Source organism: Manihot esculenta, chromosome 9 (assembly GCF_001659605.2).
Source record: "Manihot esculenta cultivar AM560-2 chromosome 9, M.esculenta_v8, whole genome shotgun sequence".
Lineage (NCBI taxonomy): Eukaryota > Viridiplantae > Streptophyta > Magnoliopsida > Malpighiales > Euphorbiaceae > Manihot > Manihot esculenta.
In genome coordinates this window covers 27113401-27132890 of record NC_035169.2, presented here as the reverse complement: position 1 = coordinate 27132890, position 19490 = coordinate 27113401, and the positions used below count along the sequence as shown (strand labels likewise).

Here is a 19490-nt window from a genome sequence, read left to right as displayed (position 1 = left end):
TTGCATTATGAGCCTCTCTCATAATGTCTCCTTTTAGCCCTATGTCATCTGGTACACACAATCGACTCCCATAGCGGAGGATCCCCTTACTGTCAAATCTGAACTCACTGTCTTTGCCTGACTGAACAGTCCTGGCAAACTTCACTAACTCTGGATCCTCATGTTGTTTCTGAGCCACCTGCTCCAGAAACACGGGTGCCACTCTCATCTGAGCAACCAAAGCACCTGTACCAGACAACTCCAACTGTAGACCTTCATCAATGAGCTTGTAAAACTCCTTCACCACTGGTCTCCTCTCTGCCGTGATGTGGGATAGACTGCCTAGTGACTTCCGGCTTAGGGCGTCTGCCACGACATTCGCCTTACCCGGATGATACTGAATCTTGCAATCATAGTCACTCAGCAGCTCTACCCATCTCCTCTGTCTCAAATTCAAATCTCTTTGACTCAGGATGTACTGCAGACTCTTATGATCTGTAAAGATCTCACATTTTACCCCATAGAGGTAGTGCCTCCACATCTTGAGTGCAAAGATTACTGCTGCCATCTCTAGGTCATGCGTGGGGTAATTCAACTCATGCTTCTTCAGCTGTCTAGAAGCATAAGCAATTACCCTTTCATTCTGCATTAGTACACAACCCAGTCCCACACGTGACGCATCACAAAAGACTGTAAAGTCTTCATCACTAGATGGCAGGGCTAACACTGGTGCTGAAGTCAACCTCTTCTTAAGCTCTTCAAAACTCTCTTCGCACTGGTCGGTCCACACAAACTTCTGATTCTTCCTGGTTAGTCTGGTTAGAGGGGCTGTAATTTTCGACAAGTCCTGAACGAACCTCCTGTAGTAACCTGCCAAACCCAAGAAACTCCTGATCTCTGTCACTGAAGTGGGTCTAGGCCAGTTAGCCACAACTTCTATCTTCTTGGGGTCCACCTCTATTCCGTTCTCTGACACTACATGCCCCAAGAATGAAATGCTCCTCAGCCAGAACTCACACTTAGAGAACTTGGCATACAAGCCATGTTCCCTTAAGGTCTGCAGAACCAACCTCAGATGATGGGCATGCTCCTCTGCATTCCTGGAATACACCAAGATATCATCTATGAAGACAATAACAAAGTGATCCAGGTATTGGCTAAACACTCTGTTCATGAGATCTATGAATGCTGCAGGGGTGTTGGTTAACCCGAACGGCATTACAAGGAACTCAAAATGCCCATATCTGGTCCTGAAAGCTGTCTTTGGCACATCTTCTTCTCTAATCCTCAACTGATGGTACCCCGATCTCAGATCTATTTTGGAGAAACAACCCGCTCCTGCTAGCTGGTCGAATAGATCGTCGATCCTTGGCAACGGGTACTTATTCTTGGTAGTGACTTTGTTCAACTGCCTGTAGTCGATACAAAGTCTAAGGGATCCATCCTTCTTTCTCACAAACAAGACTGGTGCACCCCAAGGTGAGGTGCTCGGTCGGATGAAGCCCTTTTCTACCAGCTCTTGCAACTGTTCTTTCAATTCCTTCAACTCAGCTGGAGCCATCCTGTAGGGAGGGATAGAGATCGGTCGGTTTCCAAGCATCAGTTCTATCTCGAACTCTATCTCCCTAGCAGGTGGTAAACTTGGCAGCTCGTCTGGGAAGACGTCTAGAAACTCTCTAACCACTGGCACCGAGGCGGGCTCTCTAACCTGACTGCTAAGCTCTCTCACATGAGCCAAATACCCCTGACATCCCTTCCTAAGCAACCTACGAGCCTGAAGAGCTGATATCAGACCTCTAGGTGTACCCCTCCTGTCTCCCCTGAAGACAACCTCTGACCCATCCTGACCTCTGAACCTGACTACCTTGTCCCTGCAGTCCAAGGTAGCACCATGGGTAGATAACCAGTCCATCCCTAGAATGACGTCAAAATCTGTCAAGTCTAGAACCACAAGGTCGGCGGAAAGGCATCTCCCCTCAACAAAGACTGGACTGCACTAGCAGACTGACTCTGCCACTGATGGATCACACTTGGGTCCACTGACCCAGAGAGGACACTCTAACCCAGAGATCATCAGACCCAACCTCTCGACGGCTCTCGGAGCAATAAAAGAATGAGATGCACCAGGGTCCATCAAGGCATACACATCTGAACAACCAATAACTAAGTTACCTGCCACCACGGTGTTAGATGCATCTGCCTCCTGCTGAGTCATGGTGAAGATCCGTGCTGGAACTGATGGACCTTCACCTCTGAAACCCGCTGAAGAAGAGGCTGCTCCTCTCCCTCTACCTCTGCCACTGGCTTGAGTTACGGCTGGAGCTGCTGGCTGAGCCACACTACCAGAAGCTGTCTGCTGAGACTGTGCTCCAAAAGCTGCCCTAGGACACTCCCGAGCCATGTGTCCCTCTTGCCTACATCTGAAGCAGGCTGCTGTCCCAGCCCGGCAAACTCCCTTATGTGGCCTACCACACTTTGCATAAACTGCATTATCCGCACCAGAGCTCAAGCCACTTCCTAGTCCCAGACTGGACTTGACCTTGTTCCAAAACTTATTCTTCTTTGGCTTCTTGGCGGTACTGCTCCACCTCTTGCTGCCTGAAGCTGCTGCACTAAAAGAAGAAGAGCCTGGGGTCTTAGAACCAGAAGGCTGTGCCACTGACTGCTCAACTGTCCCCTGAATGATGGCACTGGCCTCTATTTTCCGGGCCATATCCACTATGGCATGAAAGCTCTCCCTATCTGCTGACTAGATCAAGGAGGAATATCTGGAGTGGAGTTTCATGATATACCTCCTTGACCTTTTCTGGTCCGAGTCAAGATTTTGCCCTGCAAATGGCAACAACTCCAAGAATCTGTCTGTGAACTCCTCTACACCCATCTCATCAGTCTGTCTCAACTGCTCAAACTCTATCATCTTCAGCTCCCTTGAACTATTTGGGAAAGCCTATCCTGCAAACTCGTTTGCAAACTCCTCCCAAGACATGCTGTCCACTCTCGGGTTCACATAATTCTTGAACCACTCTCGTGCCTTCTTGCACTTAAGCGTGAACCCAGCCATCTGAATGGCTCTACTGTCATCAGCCCCAATCTCATCTGTGATCACCTTAACCCTTTCAAGATACACAAATGGATCATCCCCTTTTTCATACTGAGGAGCACCCAATTTCATGTAGTTGGTCATCTTGACCTTGCTCCCACCAGATGAGCTAGGCTTCGGTACTGGGTTTTCTGGAACTGTGGGTTCTGCTGGTGGAGGAGGAGGTGCAGCATCCCCCGGGGTAGGGTTTGCCGGATTTGGATAGTAAGGTGGAGGTGGATACATTGGGTACTGTGAGTATGGTGGATAATAAGGTGGGTATGGCATCTGTGTGGGATAAGGGCTAAAGCTATGGTAATCCGATGTGCCTCCCATCGAATACCCAGGGTTTTGTGAGAAGGGTGGGTAGTAAGGTGGCTGAACAAATCCCGAGGCCTGAGTGCCTCCTTGGGACTCTCCCATTCCTTCTTCTGACATGCTAACTCCCAGACTGCCATCCCTCCTCTGCTCTACATCCATATCATCCCCCATGCCCTCTGACATTCCTCCCTGAACTGTTCCCCTCACTGATCTGCTTCTACCCAGATCCAAAGACCTTCTAGGGTCTCTTACTACTCTTTCTCTGTTAGACATACTAGACATTGCCCTAGGCAATGTAGGAGGACGGGCGCTCATGCCCTCATCCTCAGGTGGCACTCCAGTCAATCGTGCAGATCGACGAGTTCCTCTCATCCTGTTTTCTGAAAGGCAGCACATAACAAGCAAACATCAGCATCATATGGTTCATGTGGGCACACATGAACCCTCATCACATACATATCATATCATTAATGCACATGCATATAATCATGGCATTTCACATCATCATGCAAGATAGGACTCCACATCCTATCCTAGTGGACATGATCTTCCTATTGTGCTTGACCTTCTATAACATCTATGAGCCCGACACTCTAGGTCCGACCATATGAACCTAGGGCTCTGATACCATTCTGTAACGACCCGAAAACCGGACCGCTACCGGCGCTAGGATCCAGATCGGCTTAAGGCCGCCGGGACCCGTAGCAAGCCTGACATACAACCTGTAAACATGTTTAATCCCATACATGATCAAGAATATACATAAAAATTAAAACTTTTCTTTCATCATTTCTCAAGTACCAACCTCAACCTGTGCATGCACTGAACATAAACGTAACCATAACATTGATCCCTCTGTGGGACCTCATCAATGCCCCCAATGGGAGGCATAACATGTGTTGAGTTGGTTAAACATAATCATCATAAAACGTTTGAGATCATGTATTAAAAAGGGATTACAATATACTATGGTCAAGCACACTTCTAAACCTCAATATCATTACATTGCATATCTATACATCATTATACAATTTGTCATGTCCACATTCTAGCTATTACATATACAAGACTTCATTACTCTTGCTGACCTCCTGGTCTACCCTGTACCTGCAAGCCTGGGGGTTAAGGGAGAGGGGTGAGCTATAAAGCCCAGTGAGCAGAATAATAAAACATTTAAAACATATGATAACATGAAATGCATCACATCACAGCTAATCACATCAAGGATGAATTTGTCACCAATAGTCCCCTACATGGTCCAATTGTGCCAGGGGCGTAGAATGGGCCTCGCTGGTCTTTCTCTTACATAACATAACATAACATGATCCAACTGTGCTAGGGGCGTAGAATGGGCCTCACTGATCTTTCTCTTACATGGTGCCAGGGGCGTAGAATGGGCCTCACTGGTCTTCCGTACCGTATCATCATCATCATAACATATGGGGACTAAAGGATCATTCAACATTCATCCACATCATCAACATATTATGCAATGCAACATATTCGTGAGTCTAATGCAAACACCCTATTATATCTCATGGCATTCATGATGCGTGAATCATGCTAAAACTGATTTATTTATTTAAAAGCATAAGGTTTATTCCACTCACCTCTGGCTGAAACTCTACTGACTCAGAAGCAGCTGAACTCACTGCTGGGGTCCTCGGTTCCTCGGGTCTGAACCTACACAGGTGGACTCAAATGAGGGACCAAACAACTAGAATATAACTCTAAAAACATCCCCCAAAAACCCCCTAGAACATCATGAAACAATCATAGAAAAACATGCAAAAGAGGGCTGGACAGGGCACTTTCGGCGGCAGGTTCGGCGGCAGAAAGTCCCTCCAGAGCCGAAAGTCAGGCAGGTTCGGCGGCACCTTCGGCGGCACCTTCGGCGGCCGAAACTCCCAGATAGAGGCGAAACTCATGCATGTTCGGCGGCACTTTCGGTGGCCGAAACTCCCAGACAGAGACGAAAGTCTCCTTTCGGGGCAAGCTTCGGCAGCCGAAGGCTGCTTCCACAAGCATGTTCGGCGGCCGAAAGTTCCTTCGGCTGCCGAACCTGGTTTCTCCCTTAGTGGCAGAAACTCGGCTCTTCTATGCATATACGCCTCCCAATCCATCCAAACATGCATAAACCTATTCTACAACACACATACACAAGCATACAAGCTCCTAGGGGCTTCAAACTACCTAAAACCCCATCTACAACACATCAAACATACATTGGCAAGCCACATTGCTCAAAACACAACAATAACTCAAAAACCTAACTATAAGCTAAACATGCATTCTACCCCATAGATCTCCATAAAACTTACTTAAAACATGCATTGAGCTTAAGATCGGCTCTTACCTCGTGAAGATCGAGAGAGAGACGACCTAAACTCGAAGATGGGAGATTTACAACTTCCTTGGGTCTCCAAGCTCAAAACTTGCTCAAAACTTGAAAATCTTCAAAACAAGATGAAAACTTGTAAAAATCGTGAAAGATTTGAAGGAAGAACTCAAGGATTGGTGAGGGATGGCGGAGAGCTCACCTTGGCCGACAATGGGGAGAAAAGTTCGCCCATTTTCGGCTAAGGGACCCTTTTATAGTGGCTGGCCAGGCCACGTTCGGGGGCCGAACGTGCCTCCACATGCATGCCATGTTCGGCGGCCGAACTTGAGGTTCGGCGGTCGAACCTGGACTTCCCTCACTTATGCCTTCGGGGGCCTAAGGCACGCCCGAAATGCCTGCATGTTCGGCGGCCGAACTTGAGGTTCGGCGGCCGAACCTGGGTTTTCCTCCAAGGTTGTTTTCATGCAAAAACTCATTTCCTTTTTACTTAAAACCATAAAACACATTAAAACATTTTATGAAAACATGGTCTTACCCTTCTAGAGGTCTCCGACATCCGAGATTCTACCGGACGGTAGGAATTCCGATACCGGAGTCTAGCCGGGTATTACAGTTGGACATGTTACGATTTGTGGAGGGTTATTGGTGACAAGTTCATCCTTGATGTGATATGTTTGTGATGTGATGCATTTCATGAAAGCATATGTTCAAATGATTTTTATTATCGTTCTGCTCATTGGACTTTATAGCTCACCCCTCTCCCCTAACCCCAGGTTTGCAGGGTCAGAGATAGTTCAGGAAGCCAACAGGATATGGCTATGGTTATGATATGTAATAGAATAGTTGTGGACATGATGTAATGTAAGGTTATGTAATGATGTAAAAGAGTTGTATTGTAAAATGATATTATGTAATGTGTTCAGAGTTATAGTATTGTGCTTGGCCCGAGTTGGATAATCCCTTTGTGCATGAGTTTTATATTATGTTGAGATATGTATTGGACCGAGTTTGACATAGGGTATGCTGACCCTAGGGGTTCTATGAGTTCAGTCATAGTGCATACACAGGTCAAGCTTGGTACAGGTAAAGTTTTAAATATTTTATGGAAATGTTTGATCATGTTTGGGATTATACCAACTGTACAGGATGCATAGTAGGCTTGCTACGGGTCCCGGTGGCCTTATGCCGATTTGGATCCTAGCGCCGGTAGCGGTCCGGTTTCCGGGTCGTTACAAAATCATTGAAACTAACCATGGGAGGGCATGGACTCACTGTTGGCCGAAAATAGGGGAGAAAGCTCGCCCATTTTCGGCCATGGATCCTTTTATAGGTGGCTGGCCAGGCCACCTTCGGAAGCCGAAAGTGATTCCAAAACTCATGTATGTTCGGCGGCCGAACCTGGATTTCCCTCTATGGTCTTTTTCATTCAAAACTCAATTTCTTTCTTACTTAAAACCTTAAAATACTTTAAAACATTTTATAAAAACATGATTTTACCCTTCTAGAGGTTTCTGACATCCGAGATTCCACCGGACGGTAGGGATTCCGATACCGGAGTCTAGCCGGGTATTACAGCCCTAGTTTTTTGTCATGGGCTAGACTGCCTTGCCTTGATCAGTAGGTTGGGAAAGGGGCGTCCAAAGGTACCTCCTCCACAAGGTGCACAGTAAATCCTTCATAGAAGTGCTTCAAACGGTGCCCATTAACCTTGAAAACCTTGCTTGTTTCTGGACTGCGTATGTCCACAGCGCCATGTGGATATATGTGCTCCACCAAGAATAGCTCAATCCACCTAGACCGTAACTTTTCTGGGAATAATTTGAATCATGAGTCAAAAAGCAAGACCTTATCACCAACCTAAAATTGTTTTCTGGAGATATGTTTATCATGGAAGGCTTTGGTCTTGGCTTTATAGTCCCATAAAACTTCATATGCATCACGCCGAATTTCCTTTAGCTCTTGAAGTTGCAATTTTTTGTGGGCTCCAGCTTCTTTTTCATCAAGATTACATCTTTTGACAGCCCAATAGGCTTTGTGTTCAAGTTCTACGAGCAGAAGGCAAGTTTTTCCATAGATCAGCCTATATGGGGACATACCTATGGGCGTTTTGTAAGCTGTTCTGTAGGCCTACAAGGCATCATTGAGGCGCGACTTGATCTCTCTATTTGATACTTCGATCAGCCCATTTGTTTGAGGGTGATAGGCAGTGGATATTCTATAGACAACATGATACTTTTTAAGGAGGGCTTCCACTACCTTGTTGCAGAAATGAGTGCCTCGATCACTAATTATGGCTTTGGGCAAATCAAATCTGGAGAAGATGTGGGTTTTCACGAAATCGACTACCACCTTTGCATCATCTGCCCTTGTTGCCTTGGCCTCTATCCACTTGGACACATAGTTCACGGCCAGCAGTATGAAAAGTAAGTCTCAAATAATCAAGAAAAAATTATTTATAATAGAAAAAAATTCTAATATACAAAATTATAAAAATATCCAAAAAAATAATTAAAATGCAAAATTGATTTCCTAAACGATGAAATTTTCACTTGAAGTTTGTGAAAGGTCTGCGGCGATCGTCAACCTTTTGAAAGTCGTGCGTTTCAAAATTCTTTATTTGAAAAACTATCGTAAGTTTCCATCGAACGTGGCAGTAAAAATTAGATTCTATCCAAATTTACCATAAAATTTAAAACTAATAACTTACTTAAACAGAGTTATTCCCAGCCAACAAAGCTTTTATAAACGATTGTAACAATATCTCAATATGATTAATTCATACAGTGATGATTTGTTTCGACTTTCAATTACAAATAATGTACACTTTAAACACTTTAAAGTTAATTTTGTGGGCTTATCATCGTATAGAGTACTTATTCTTATTTATTTTGATTTCAATTACATACTTATTTATCATTATTAAATTCAATTAATGTTTTCTTACTTATCATATACTTGTTAATTATATTATTTTCTTCTTTAATAATTAAACAATTATAAAAATGCATTTTTAAATTAAAGTTCAAATATTTTAAATTTTATTAACAAATGCGAAAATAATAAAATAGTATTTTTAATTTAATTTTAATAGTATTTAAATCTTTTTTACTCTTGCAACTTATGTATATAATTTCAATATTATTGAGTATCAATAAGATAATTCATAAAAAATTTAATTAAATTTTTATGTTTAATATTTTATGATTAATAATATTGAAAATCATGTACATAAGTTTCAAGAGTTAAAAAGAAGTTTTAAACATTGTTACAATTAATTTAAAAATGTTATTTTCTTATTCTAATATATGTTAAATAAAAAATAAGATATATTAAATTTAATTTAAACTAAAGTTTAATGATTTTTTAATTATTGAGAAGAAAAAAAATAATATAATTGATAAAAAAAATATTATTAAATTTAATAGACATACTTAAAATAAAAATATTTATTCTAAATTACTATTTTATTAATCAATAAAAATTCAAATTAATTTTATTATAATTTACTGTTAATTTTTTAAATTCAATTCAATTTTTTTTTTAATTTTATATTTATTGTCTAATAAATAAAGTTTATAGTATAAATAAAAATTTTTAAAAGAAATTTAAATTATTTTATCCAATAAATCATTTTATGCCTATATTTAGATCTTTTAATTTCAGTAATGCATTTTATCCATTGAATATATGTATATATAAAATATTAATGAAATTATAATATAGAATTCAATGATTGGGCATGCATGTTAAAAATGGATGGAGAGGTAAAATGAGAATTAACATGAAGAAAAGTGAAAAGGCAGGCTGTGGTCCTCATCGCCCATCAATGTCAATAATTACTGTACTGTCTCTGTCGCAAGTGGTACCACCAAGTCTAACCACTTCTTCTTCTTCTTCATCTTCCACGAACAGTGGACCAAAATGGAAACACTTCCTCTTCGTAGGCCACTGGCTAGTCTATTCAAGTACACCGTGTCTAACTGTTACTGGGTTACTGTTTGTTAGGGTTCGTCCATTAGCCGAGTTATTATTTTAAATTTTACTCTCTAGTCTGATCAGTATAAAAAAAATTCATTATTAAATTTTTTAATTTAACAAAGTGAAGTTAAAAAAAAGTTAATTAGACCAAAAATTTAAATTTTTGTGTGAATTTTTAATTATATCCACTTTTTAAATTTCGTATAGAATAACTTAATTTTTTATAATTAATTGTAATTGCATTCATGTTCCTAAATCAATTCTGACAAAAAAGGAATGTGTTCACCTAATATGACACGTGGCATCTCTCATAACTACGTTAAAATATAACTGTCATGTCATTAGATTATTTCCACCATTAATCCATATTTAACCTTTATTAGATTGTTAAACCTTAGCGAGAGTGTGTGTGTCTGTGTATCTATCTTCTTTCTTTCGCTCAAAAATCTCAGATCCAAACCCTAAATGACCTTGACAATGATTTTGTTGATGGAGAAGACCACTGACGGCCGAGAGTACAAGGTCAAGGACATGTCTCAAGCTTACTTTGGTCGGTCAAGATTGAATTGGTCAAAGTTAAAATGCTTGGTCTTATGGCTTACAGAGCTAAATTCAGCCTGCTCCACTTTTCAAGGGAGCTAAGATCATTGGTTCCCTATGACCATTTAGATCGCCATCCTCATCGAGACCCTCACTGTTTTGGGCATCAAGATCCACCAGTTCTCTTATAACGTATTTAGCACTCAAGACCACGCTGCTGCTGCCATCGCTCATGACTCCACTTTCATCTTTGTCTAGAAGGTGAGACTCTCTAGGAGTACTGGTGTATTTTAGAGTGTGCTCTTGACTGGGTCCCAATGGTGCCCCAAATATGATAGTGGATGATGGTGGTGATGCTACCTTTCTGATCCATGAGGATGTTAAGGCTGAGGAGGTTTATTAGAAGACTGGGCAACTTCTTAATTTGTCTTCCATAGATAATGCTGAGTTTGGGTTTGTTTTGACCATCATTCGTATCTTAAAAGGTATCATCTGTTAATAAGTTATTTAGGGTTTTTAAAAGATTTTAGGGGTTTAATAAAGGTTAACATGGGTTAATGTGGAGTTAAATAATCTGATGAGGGACAATTATACATATTTTAATATAATAATGAGAAATGATAGGTGTCATACTCGGTGGATAAACTCCTTTTTGGTCAAAATTGGTTTGGGAATGCAGATGCAATTGCAAAGGTTAGGCTATTCATTACATAATTTAAAGGAGCGGATATAATTGAGAAATTATGCAAAGGTTTGAACTTTTTTTAGTCCATATGTCTTTCAATAAATCTATTATTTAATCTATTGAAACTTAGGTCCAAATAAAATTAATAATTTAAAATAAAATAAAAAATTTATTATTATTAAAATTTCATCAGAAAGTTTTAAGTAGAATTTTAATTAAAAAAAATTATATTTCAAAAGTCCCATTTAAATTTATGTTTAACTAGTGATTAATTATAAAAGAAAGAGAATTTCATGAATGAAGATGGTATGCAGTAAAACCAAATTGTGAATGGTTAAATAATGTGAGTGATTTTCGGAAGCGCAGAAAATAATTTGTGATCGTAAATTATTTTTCTTTATTAGTGGATTTATTGTAAAGTATATTTACACTAAACCACGTTAAATTTTATTTTTTTATATAATTTATAAGTAATTACTACAACAAATTGATATGAGAGCTGAGGTAAGTCAACTATAACAAGTATAAAATTTAAGGTGGAATTGTCTAATAGAAAAATAAATTTTAATCTATAGTAAAACACTATGAAGGATATCCTTGTACATAAGGATTGATTAAAACTTTAAAAGAAATAACCAATAAAGGCCAGGATGATGATTGAGAGGAGTTTCAATAAAAGATAATAAATATAATTAGATTAGTATTAGCTCTTGATATGAAGTACAATGTCTTGAAAGAAATTTCACTAATTATATTATAGAAGATGTTAGAGAGTTTGTATATATCAAAATCACTCACAAACTGTTTATACTTAAAAATAAAATTGTACTGACTCAAAATGGAAGAGGTATGGATATTTGATATATCTTAATATTTTTAATAATTTAATTACCCAATTGGCTAGCAAGAGTGTAATACCCGGCTAGACTCCGGTATCGGAATTCCTACCGTCCGGTGGAATTTCGGATGTCGGAAGCCTCTAGTAGGGTAGAAACATGTTTTATAAAATGTTTTCATAAATTTTAATGGTTTTAAGTAAGAAATTGAATGAGTTTTGCATGAAAATAGCATTGGAGGAAAACCCAGGTTCGGCCGCCGAAAGTCAAGTTCGGCCGCCGAACGTGCATGCGTTTTGGAGGCACGTTAGGCCCCCGAAAGCATGAGTGAGGGCAGTCAAGGTTCGGCCGCCGAAAGTCAAGTTCGGCCGCCGAACATTTGCATGGATGCGGAGGCACATTCGGCCCCCGAACGTGGTCTGGCCAGCCACTATAAAAGGGTCCCTTAGCCGAAAACGGGCGAGCTTTTTCCCCTATTTTCGGCCAAGGTGAGCTTTCCGCCATCCTTCCTCAATCTTGAGTTTTTCCTTCCTTTTTCCATGATCTTTACAAGTTTATAACTTTGGTTTTGAAGATCTTTGAGCTTAGAACGAGTTTTGGAGCTTGGAGACCAAAAGTTGGAACTTCTCCCATCTCCAAGTTTAGATCTCCTCAACCCTCGATCTTCAAGAGGTAAGAGCCGATCTTAAGCTCCTTATGTGTTTTAAGTAAGTGTTATGCAAGATCTATGGGTAGAAATGCATGTTAGGGCATATGTTGAGCCATGGATATATATTGATGTTTTGAGCAATGTAGCTTGTTTGTGTGTGTTTGAAGTGTTGTAGATGGGGTATATGCATGTTTGAGGCCCCTAGGAACTTGTATGCATGACTTGGTTGGAGTATATGCTTGATTTGTGGTTTTGGGAGGCAGGAGGTTCAAGTGAACCAAGTTTCTGCCCGTTTGGCAGAAACCAGGTTCGGCAGCCGAAGGGAGTTTCGGCCGCCGAACCCCTCTTGTGGAGGCAGCTTTCGGCTGCCGAAGTTGCCCCCGAAAAGAGACTTTCGTCTCTGTCTGGCACTTTCGGCCGCCGAAGGTGCCGCCGAACCTAGCTGAGTTTCGTCTCTGTCCAGGACTTTCGGCCGCCGAAGGTGCCGCCGAAAGTGCCCTGTTCAGCCATTTCATGCATATTTTCTGTGATATTTTCAGGATGTTTTAGGGGGTTCTTGGGGAGTAGTTTAGAGTTGTGTTCAAGTATGTTTGGTCCCTCATTTGAGTCCACCTGTGTAGGTTCGGACCCGAGGAACCGAGGACCCCAGCAGTGAGTTCAGCTGCGGTGTTGTCAGAGTCAGCCAGAGGTGAGTGGAACTAAACTGAATCTTTTAAATTAAATGTTTTATCATGTTTCATGCATCATGATTATGCAATAGGATGATTGCATTAGTTTTCACGAATATGCCGCATTGCATAAATTGTTGTTGATGTGGGTGAATGTTGGATGACCCAATTAGTCCAAGACAGGAAGACCAGGCCCCATGCTACAGGCCTGGCACAGAGTAAGAAAGACCAGGCCCCAGTCTACAGGCCTGGCACAGAGTAATGCACGGTTATGGGACTCGAAGACCAGGAGCCCAGAGGAGGCCCTGGAAAATGGTAAGTAATGTATGTTATGACAGGAAGACCAGGCCCCATTCTACAGGCCTGGCACAGAGTTAACTTGGACTATTTGGTGACAAGTTCACCCAACCCTTATGTGAATTGTCTGTGTTATGATGCATTCCATTTGAGCATAGTGTTAATGTGTTTTACTAGCTCTACTCACTGGGCTTTTAGCTCACCCCTCTCCCTTTACCCCCAGGCTTGCAGGTACAGTATAGAGCGGGAGTCCGGATAGAGTAAAGAAGTCATGTTATGTAATAGCTAGTAATGGACATGATCAAAATTGTAATGTAAAAGTACAGTATAGTTATGTAATGAGTTTTTTTGGATGTTAGTATGTGCTTGATCATAGCTTGTTGTATCCCTCTTTATACATGATCTTAGAGATTTTGATGATGTTTATGTAAACCAGCTCAACACAGGTTATGTTACCCCTTGAGGGCACAGATGAGATCCCACAGAGGGATCAATGTTATATTAATGTTTATGCACAGGTTGAGTTTGGTTGATGAGTATGCAAAGGAAAGTTTTAATTTTTATGCTTATTGTTGATCATGTATGGGATTATTCAGGTTTACAGGTATTATGTTAGGCTTGCTACGGGTCCCGGCGGCCTTAAGTCGACCCGGATCCTAGCGCCGGTAGCGGTCCGATTTTCGGGTCGTTACAGAATGGTATCAGAGCCCTAGGTTCATATGGTCGGACCTAGAGTGTCGGGCTCATAGAGGTCATAGAAGGTCAAGCACGATAGGCAAGATCATGTCCACTAGGATAGGATGTGGAGTCCTGTCTTGCATAATGATGTGAAATGCCATGATAATATGCATGTGCATTAATGATATGCTATGATATGTGATGTATGTGATGAGGGTTCATGTGTGCCCACATGGACCATATGATGCTAATGTTGCTTGTGATGTGTACTGTTTTTCAGAAAACAGGATGAGAGGAACTCGTCGATCAGCAAGATTGACAGGAGTACCACCTGAGGATGAGGGCATGAGCGCCCGTCCTCCAGCATTGCCTAGGGCAATGTCTAGCAGGTCCAACAGGGACAGAGTAGCAAGAGACCCTAGAAGGTCTTTGGATCTGGGTAGAAGCAGATCAGTAAGAGGAACAGTGCAAGGAGGAGCGTCTGAGGATATGGAAGTAGATCAGAGGAGGGATGGCAGTCTCGGTGTGAGCATGCCGGAAGAGGGAATGGGAGAATCAGAAGGAGGCGCTCAGGCCTCGGGATTTGTACAGCCACCTCACTACCCACCCTATTCACACCATCCAGGGTATTCGATGGGAGGTACATCGGATTACCCTAGTTTCACCCCTTATCCCACACAGATGCCATACCCACCATACTACCCACCGTACTCTCAGTACCCAATGTATCCACCTCCACCCTATTATCCAAATCCAGCAAACCCTACCTCAGAAAATGTTGCACCATCTCCACCACCTGCAGAACCGACAGCCCCAGTTGTTCAGCCACCTAGACCTAGCTCAGCCAGTGGGAGCAAGGTTAAGATGACAGACTATATGAAGCTGGGTGCTCCCCAGTTTGAAACCGGTGATGATCCGTTCGTGTACTTGGAACGGGTCAAGGCAATTACAGATGAGATAGGGGCGGATGACAGTAGAGCCATTCAAATGGCTGGGTTCACACTAAAGTGCAAGAAGGCACGAGAGTGGTTCAAGAACTATGTGAACCCAAAAGTGGACAGCATGACTTGGGAAGAGTTTGCAAACGAGTTTGCAGGATGGGCTTTTCCTGATAGTTCAAGGGAATTGAAGATGATAGAATTCGAGCAGTTGAGGCAGACGGATGACATGAGTGTAGACGAATATACTGACAGGTTTATGGAGTTGCTGCCATTTGCAGGGCAAGACCTTAGCACAGACCAGAAGAAGTCGAGGAGGTATATCATGAAGCTCCATCCCAGGTATTCCTCCTTGGTACAGTCAGCAGATAGAGAGAGTTTTCACGCCATAGTAGACATGGCTAGGAGAATGGAGGCTAGTGCCATTATTCAGGGGACAGTTAAGCAGACAGTGGCACAAGCTTCTGGTTCAAAAACTCCGGGAGGGGGAAGGGTAGATCCCTCTACTTTGAGTGCAGCAGCTTCAGGCAGTAAGAGATGGAGTAAACCCAAGGGTAAGAAGAATAAGTTCTGGAACAAGGTCAAATCTAGTCTGGGATTTGGGAGTGGCTCAAGCTCTGGTGCGGATAATGCTTTATGTGCGAGGTGTGGAAGGCCACACAGGGGAGTATGTCGGTTTGGGACAAACACTTGCTTCAGATGTGGTCAGGAGGGGCATATGGCTCGAGATTGTCCAAGAGCGGCCCCGATGGCTCAGTCCCAGCAGACAGCTTCAGGCAGTGTAGCACAGCCAGCAGCTCCAGCCATGACTCAGGCCAGTGGCAGAGGCAGAGGGAGAGGAGCAGCCTCTTCTTCAGCGGGTTTCAGAGGTGAAGGTCCGTCAGCCCCAGCACGGATCTTCACAATGACACAGCAGGAGGCAGACGCATCCAACACCGTGGTGGCAGGTAATCTCGTCATTGGATGTTCGGATGTATATGCATTGATGGACCCTGGTGCATCTCATTCATTTATTGCTCCGAGAGCCGTACAGAGGTTGGGGTTGATGATCTCTGAGTTAGAGTGTCCTCTCTGGGTTAGTGGACCCAAGTGTGATCCATCAGTGGCAGAGTCAGTCTGTCAGTGTAGTCCTGTGTTTGTTGAGGGGAGATGCATGTCCGCCGACCTTGTGGTTCTAGATTTGACAGATTTTGACGTCATTCTAGGGATGGACTGGTTATCTACCCATGGTGCTACCTTGGACTGCAGGGACAAGGTAGTCAGGTTCAGAGGTCAGGATGGATCAGAGGTTGTCTTCAGAGGAGACAGGGGGGGTACACCTAGAGGTATGATCTCAGCTCTTCAGGCTCGTAGGTTGCTTAGGAAGGGATGTCAGGGGTATTTGGCTCATGTGAGAGAGCTAAATAGTCAGGTTAGAGAGCCCGCCTCGGTGCCAGTGGTTAGAGAGTTCTTAGATGTGTTCCCAGACGAGCTGCCAGGTTTACCACCTGCTAGGGAGATAGAGTTCGAGATAGAACTGATGCCTGGAACCCGACCGATCTCTATCCCTCCCTACAGGATGGCGCCAGCAGAATTAAAAGAGTTGAAGGAGCAGTTGCAGGAGCTGGTAGACAAGGGCTTCATCCGACCGAGTACCTCACCCTGGGGTGCTCCAGTTCTGTTTGTGAAAAAGAAGGATGGATCTCTTAGACTTTGTATCGACTACAGGCAGTTGAACAAAGTCACTACTAAGAATAAGTACCCATTGCCAAGGATCGACGATCTATTCGACCAGCTAGCAGGAGCGGGTTGTTTCTCCAAAATAGATCTGAGATCGGGGTACCATCAGTTGAGGATCAGGGAAGAGGACGTACCAAAGACAGCTTTCAGGACCAGATATGGGCATTTTGAGTTCCTTGTGATGCCGTTCGGGTTAACTAACACCCCTGCAGCATTCATGGACCTCATGAACAGAGTTTTTAGCCAATACCTGGATCACTTTGTTATTGTCTTCATAGATGATATCTTAGTGTATTCCAGGAATGCAGAGGAGCATGCCCATCATCTGAGGTTGGTTCTACAGACTTTGAGGGAACATGGCTTGTATGCCAAGTTCTCTAAATGTGAGTTCTGGCTGAGGAGTATTTCATTCTTGGGGCATGTAGTGTCAGAGAATGGAATAGAGGTAGACCCCAAGAAGACAGAGACTGTGGCTAACTGGCCTAGACCCACTTCAGTGACAGAGATCAGGAGTTTCTTGGGTTTGGCAGGTTACTACAGGAGGTTCGTTCAGGACTTCTCAAAGATAGCAGCTCCTCTAACCAGACTAACCAGGAAGAATCAGAAATTTTTGTGGACCGACCAGTGCGAGGAGAGTTTTGAAGAGCTCAAGAAGAGATTGACTTCAGCACCAGTTTTAGCTCTGCCATCTAGTGGAGAGGACTTCACAGTCTTTTGTGATGCGTCCCGTGTGGGACTGGGTTGTGTACTGATGCAAAATGAGAGGGTAATTGCTTATGCTTCTAGGCAGCTAAAGAAGCATGAGTTGAATTACCCCACACATGACCTTGAGATGGCAGCAGTAATCTTTGCACTCAAGATGTGGAGGCATTACCTCTATGGGGTAAAATGTGAGATCTTCACCGATCATAAAAGCCTGCAGTACATCCTGAGTCAAAGAGACTTAAATTTGAGACAGAGGAGATGGGTAGAGTTGCTGAGTGACTATGATTGCAAGATTCAGTATCATCCGGGTAAGGCGAATGTCGTGGCAGACGCCCTAAGCCGGAAGTCACTAGGCAGTCTATCCCATATCACGGCAGAGAGGAGACCAGTGGTGAAGGAGTTTTACAAGCTCATTGAGGAAGGTCTACAGATGGAGTTATCTGGTACAGGTGCCTTGGTTGCTCAGATGAAAGTGACACCCGTGTTTCTAGAGCAGGTGGCTCAGAAACAGCATGAGGACCCAGAGTTAGTGAAGATTGCCAGGACTGTTCAGTCAGGCAAGGACAGTGAGTTCAGATTCGACAATAGGGGGATCCTCCGCTATGGGAGTCGATTGTGTGTACCAGATGACATAGGGCTGAAAGGAGACATTATGAGAGAGGCTCATAATGCAAGATACAGCATTCACCCCGGAGCCACCAAGATGTATCAAGATCTGAAGAAGGTTTATTGGTGGCCAGCTATGAAGAGAGAAGTGGCACAGTTTGTGTCAGCCTGCGAAGTATGTCAGAGGGTGAAGCTGGAACATCAGAAGCCGGCTGGAATGCTTAACCCGCTACCTATTCCAGAGTGGAAATGGGAGAATATAGCTATGGACTTCGTAGTGGGGTTACCGGCGACGTCCAACAGATTGGACTCCATATGGGTGATTGTGGACAGACTCACCAAATCTGCTCACTTCATCCCTGTCAGGAGTGGCTATTCTGTGGACAAGTTGGCGCAGGTGTACGTTGATGAGATAGTCAGACTGCATGGGGTCCCTGTTTCTATAGTGTCAGATAGAGGGCCCCAGTTCACCTCCAGGTTTTGGCGGAGTCTGCAGAATGCTATGGGTACTAGATTGGATTTCAGTACTGCCTTCCACCCCCAGACTGATGGACAGTCAGAAAGGACCATCCAAACCATAGAGGATATGCTCAGAATGTGTGTGCTGGACTTTGGCGGTTCTTGGAGGCAGCATCTACCTTTGGTGGAGTTTGCCTACAATAACAGCCATCATGCTAGCATTGGGATGGCTCCATATGAAGCCCTATATGGAAGGAAGTGCAGGTCACCTGTTTGCTGGGAAGAGGTAGGAGAGAGGTCCTTAGCAGGACCCGAGCTAGTAGAGATCACCAGCAGGGTGGTGCCCATGATCAGAGAAAGAATCAAGACAGCTGCAAGCAGACAGAAGAGTTATGCAGACATCCGCAGAAGACTAGTAGAGTTTCAGGAGGGGGATCTGGTATTGCTCAAGGTGTCTCCAATGAAAGGAGTGGTTCGGTTCGGAAAGAAGGGTAAGCTGGCTCCGCGGTACATCGGACCCTTTGAAGTCTTGCAAAAGATTGGGAATGTATCGTACAAGCTAGATTTGCCTGCTTCAATGGGGAGAATCCATCCGGTTTTCCACGTTTCTATGTTGAGAAAGTTCGTGTCAGATCCGGGCAAGGTTCTTAGTGAGCCTGATGTGGAGATCCAAGAGGATCTCACCTATGTTGAGCAGCCAGTACGGATCATAGACACCCAGATCAGAAAGCTAAGGAACAAGGAAATCCCGATGGTGAAAGTCCTTTGGAACCACCACAATATAGAAGAATGTACCTGGGAGACACGGGAGTCCATGCTCCGGCAATATCCTCATCTCTTTTAAGGTTAGTCTCTATGTGTTGTATGTATGTTATGTTGATTGCTATGCATGTGCTAGTTGAGGAACATTCGGGGACGAATGTTCTTAAGGGGGGGAGAATGTAATACCCGGCTAGACTCCGGTATCGGAATTCCTACCGTCCGGTGGAATTTCGGATGTCGGAAGCCTCTA

The 19490-nt window shown here is 43.3% G+C and overlaps 1 pseudogene; it reads left to right on the top strand.

Annotated features, from left to right (window-relative positions):
- Window positions 1-10175: 10175 nt before the first annotated feature.
- On the top strand, window positions 10176-17162 carry LOC110608324 (annotated as a pseudogene).
- Window positions 17163-19490: the final 2328 nt, after the last annotated feature.